This window comes from Apodemus sylvaticus, chromosome 12 (genome assembly GCF_947179515.1).
Source record: "Apodemus sylvaticus chromosome 12, mApoSyl1.1, whole genome shotgun sequence".
Classification (NCBI taxonomy): Eukaryota; Metazoa; Chordata; class Mammalia; order Rodentia; family Muridae; genus Apodemus; species Apodemus sylvaticus.
Genome location: NC_067483.1, coordinates 90770187 through 90775219, shown reverse-complemented (window position 1 = coordinate 90775219; position 5033 = coordinate 90770187).

Below are 5033 nucleotides of genomic sequence, written 5' to 3'. Positions count from 1 at the left end.
ACAAGAAGAAAGGAGGAGTGGCCCCTGGTTCTGGAAAGACTCAGTGAAACAGTATTCGGCAAAACCAGAACGGGGAAGTGGAAAGGGGTGGGTGGGAGGGCAGGGGAAGAGAAGGGGGCTTACGGGACTTTTGGGGAGTGGGGGGGCTAGAAAAGGGGAGATCATTTGAAATGTAAATAAATTATATCGAATAAAAAAATTTAAAAAAAGAATACTAAATCAAAGAAGATATACCAAAATGTAAACTAAAAAAAAAAAAGAACATTTATGAAAATAAAAGTTAATGACTTGAAAAAAAAAAGAAAAAGAAAATTCACCATCATAAGAAAGAAAATGCTAGCTTTGTCACATAGTCATATAAGACAAAGGGGTCTCATAAGAAAAAGACAAGCAAAGGTAAAACTACGTTGGTATATTTGGGGTTTGGCAAAGAAATGTAACACATTGATTATCTGTCTTGCCATTGTCCAGAATGAACTAAAGAGTCAAAAGCATCTCTGTTGTATTTACTCTCCTATATATGCTTAATCTAAAATACAGGAGCATTGGAAGTGAAAAATGTCTTAGGGGTCATGAAGCAATTATAATCTTTGTATTTATTATTGTTAACTTTGGTTAATCATTTTAGATTTCACAATATCATATGAAGCAAGGGCTGCCTCCTCTCCCTGTGTGTATGTGTGTGTGTGTGTGTGTGTGCATGCATGAGTGCATGCATGTGTATGTGTATAAGAACATATATATGGGACAACTAAAAGACCACTCTCAAAGTATTATTTTAAGTTATCAGAAAAAGAAACACACATTTAAAGGATAATTGTAACTCAATGTTTGAAAACTTGTCTGGAATATGCACAGCCCTGAAATAAAATAAAGAAAAAAAAAAAAACACTGAAAAAAAAAAAGAGAGAGAGACTTAAATCTCAAAAGAGATTTTAAACTTTGGTTCAGTGTTGAAACTGAAAGACTGTAGGCCTTTGGAAGCTGAACTAAATGCTTTTTTTTTTTTTCATTATAATATGCCCATGAGCCCACAGGTTCAGGGAGTAGAATGTGGTAGTTTGAATGAGAATGACTCTCATAGGTTCATAGGTTTGGATTCCTGGTCCCAGTTGGCAAAGCTGTTTGAGAAAGGTTAGGAGGTGTGACCATATTTGGGAGCAGGGTTCACTGGGTGCAGCACTGAGGTTTCAGGAGACCAATGCTCTTCCCAGTATCTTCTCTGCTTCCTTGAGAGTCAAGACGTGAGCTCTCAACTGCTGCTCAAGACAATGCCACCATGCCTTTGCTCCACCATCAAAGACTCGACCCCCTATTGACCCGTAAGCCCGGTTAAACCCTCAGTCGCCTTGGTGATAGTGTTTGATCACAGCAATGGAAAGGTAACACTGCACCTGTTCTGCTGAGGAAGTCTAAGGGAGGCAATACATGTGAAATGAACACAGTGTTTGTGAGGAAACACAAGGAAATGCTGAATAAAGGCTAAATGAAAAGAATGGAAAGTTTCCTTGAAAGATGGGGGCCAGGAGCCTTGGATAGGATGTTGTAAGTTAAATACCAGAAGCAAAAAGTCCAAAAGTCCAAGTCCAAAGAAAAGAAAAGTGTGGAGAGGACCCAGCCGTCCCTGTGGGAGACTCAGCAAGGAAGTGCAGTACGAGGCTGGGGTCAGGATCCTGAGGGACAATAGTCCTTGCATGGCTTCCTAAGAATTCCATTTCTCTTTACCACAGATACAGGAGGTAAAGGTAGGCCAAAGAGACAGCTTCAACCAAGTCCAGCTTGGTGCACTGGTCAGAAGAGGAGCTGACACATGACTGAAAAGCTGACTCTGCATGAGTGACACCTCAGGAGGCTGTACAGCGGAGTCCTCTGGTCAGTTGGCCTTCCACCTGTGTAGCCTAGCATCACCCAGGATGTGCAGCCAGGGCAGGATTGCAAGCAGCTGTGGGCAGGGAGTGTAGGGGTGGGGGTGGAGTCTCAGGCATGGGGTTCAATGACCATCCTCACCCCCTCCACAGGAGAACTTCAGTAGGCCAATCCTGTGAGGGTCAAGTGCAGATGATCACACTTGCTGTGGTTTCAAGACAACACCACCGTGGTCATGCCCTAACAAAAACACAGGTCAGACCACAATCCCAGAAGCTATTGTAAGGGCTTGGACGTAGACTCGGGTAATCCACTAGAGAGGTTTGTTTATACAGGAGTGACAGGACCAAAGAGTTGGACAATTTTGACTGCTTGTTGTTGTTGTTCTTTAAGTCTAGACTATACAGGAAGCCTAAGGAGACATTTACAAATAATACACAGGTTTAGACAAAGGTGGGACAGTTGAATGGCAGAAAGTCTTAGGGTTCTGGAAATATACAAGATAATTTCTTGATATATTTAATATGAGGTTTGATTAAAGAATCAAGATTGGCTAAACGGATAGAATTGTCATATATTAAGATAGCAAGATAACCAGGATAGATTGTGTTTGTGTGTGTGTGTGTGTGTGTGTGTGTGTTGATTCAGTCTAAGCAAGACTGAGAAGTCTATTAGACATCAAGGAAAGATGGCAAAGAGGTGGATCTGTGACGTATAGCCAAAGCAAAAGCCTGACGTGGAATATCTAAACTCTGGAGTCGTCCGAGTTTAGATGATATTTAAGCTGCAGAGGCAAAGGGGATAATCAAGAGGCGACCTAATATTGAAAGGATATGGTCTGCTGATTGGACTGTGTATCTGGGAGCACCTCGATACCTGGTGTCAGGTTTTTAAGAAGCAAGAAAAGGTCTTGAGAGGAATTGAAAGGGTTAAAATGTTTGATACATGAAGTATTTGACCTAGGAATTGGTGTGAAGACAAATGCTGCCACAATGTCTAAAAATCAGTCTTAAGCTGTAGGGCAGGCACAGTGTTGAGTGAATTCTGTATGGCATGTTTTCAGTTGCCCATTAGGTGGCAGAAAAACCTTCTCTAAGTCAGTTGTGCGCTACAAGTCTTCCCTCCAACCTCAGTCTCCCTAAGACTAAGTGGATCAGCAGATAGAGGAGCACCCTCTCAGAGGTGGGGGTAGGGAGAGGTGAAGAACTCAGGGAGAGGGGACAACTTTTGAAATGTAAATAAATAATTTAATATAAAAAATTACAAAACAAAAACCAGAAACCAATGATTGTCTGGTGAATGCAGAGCACTATTGCTACAAAGCACTGAAACTAGTCTTTTCTACAGAGTCAAGAGCTGTCATCAGCCTGTAATACACAGAGGACAAGCTGTGACAGTCTCTATGTATAGTTAGCATCATCAGGAAAGAGATATATTTCTGTGGTCGTAAGGGGAAAGAGTTGGCTGCATGCAGACCGTTAAGCCCTATTTAAACCTTCATATAGAAGCTTTTTAGTTTGTGATGAGGCTGAAGGGGCCAGGGCTCAGAAGTAAAATGTAAGAAACCTTCCTAGAAAGAAAGTGCACAGAACATTATAGAACTGGCCTGAAGTTTAAGCTTTCTGTAATCCATGACCTCATGATTCCCACAGATCTCTGTTTAAAAATGAAAGTTACTTCTTTTCCCACTCTTCTTATGACACACTGGTCATCACATTAGCCTGCAAGCTAGGCTCACCTACCTGGGCATCTTCACAGAATTCAGGCACCTAGGACCCTCCCCGGGGGTTGTGATCCAAGGGGCCCGCAGAACATTTTTTTTTTTTAAAGATTTATTTAGCTGGGCGGTGGTGGCACACGCCTTTAATCCCAGCACTTGGGAGGTAGAGGCAGGCGGATTTCTGAGTTCTCTGTAGGCCAGCCTGGTCTACAGAGTGAGTTCCAGGGCTATACAGAGAAACCCTGTCTCCAAAAAACCAAAATAATAATAATAATAATAATAATAATAATAATAAAAGATTTATTTATTGTATATGAATACACTGTAGCTGTCTTCAGACACACCAGAAGAGGGCATCGGATCCCATTTCAGATGGTTGTGAGCCACCATGTGGTTTCTGGGAATTGAATTCAGGACCTCTGGACAAGCAGTCAGTGCTCTTAACCTCTGAGCTATCTCTCGAGCCTAGAGCATCTCTTTGGAACTTTTATCAAGATCCAGGTGATTTTAATATAAAGTCAAATTTGGGACCGACCAGATTTGGTCAATGCTGACCATGTATAGCAACCCTCCCAGAATTCAAACACGTCCTACCCTGTAAGATAAACACAAGAACACTTCCATGTCAGCTTACACAGGGCCTCGGCTTGGCCTCAGCTGAGTGTGATTAATTTATTATCTGTGGAACAGCTTCTAGCATCAACTGTTGTCATGCTGAGAACACCAAAGGTCACCAGTTACAGCAAGGAAAGAAAAACAGATCAAGTGAGTTAATTTCTGGAACTATTTTATTTTCTTATCATAGGATATATTTTGCTTCTCGTGGCATGTATTTTTACATGTTCAATACTGTCACGCTTTATATATTGTTGGTCTTAAGGAACTCAAATGGTGACTTGTAGCTGTCCAGCAGCCATTGATGAACAGGGTGACCTGAACCGGGGGCTGGAAAAGAAAAAGGATGGGGTGAGGGTGGGGCTAGAGAAGGATGAAGCCAAGGCTCGAGTTTCTGATCAAGTTTAAAAGTCAGCACTGCGGAATTCCAGAACAGGGAATGAGTCACTACGCTTGACCTTCTTGTCTTCTTTTAGTGCAGTTGTTTCTTTTTCTTCTGTTAGTTGTAAAATTATGCAATCTAATCCTTTTTTCTAATTATCTTTAACTTGCTCACATGTGTGCCAAGTGACATGTCCTATCTGTTGGTATTCTGCCTAAGCTCCACCCCACAGCTACTTGGCAATGGCCAGGTATGCCCCGCCCCAGAGATCTGGCCCACTATAAGAGGGGCTACTTGCCCCTCCTCTCCCTCTTTGCCCTCCCTGCTCTCCCACATACTCTCACCTCTCTGCCCCTTGGGCTCTCCTCCCCCACCCCTCCATGTGGTCATGGCCGGCCTCCATTCCACTTCTCTACTCTCTCTCTCTCTCTCTCTCTCTGCCTTTCTCTA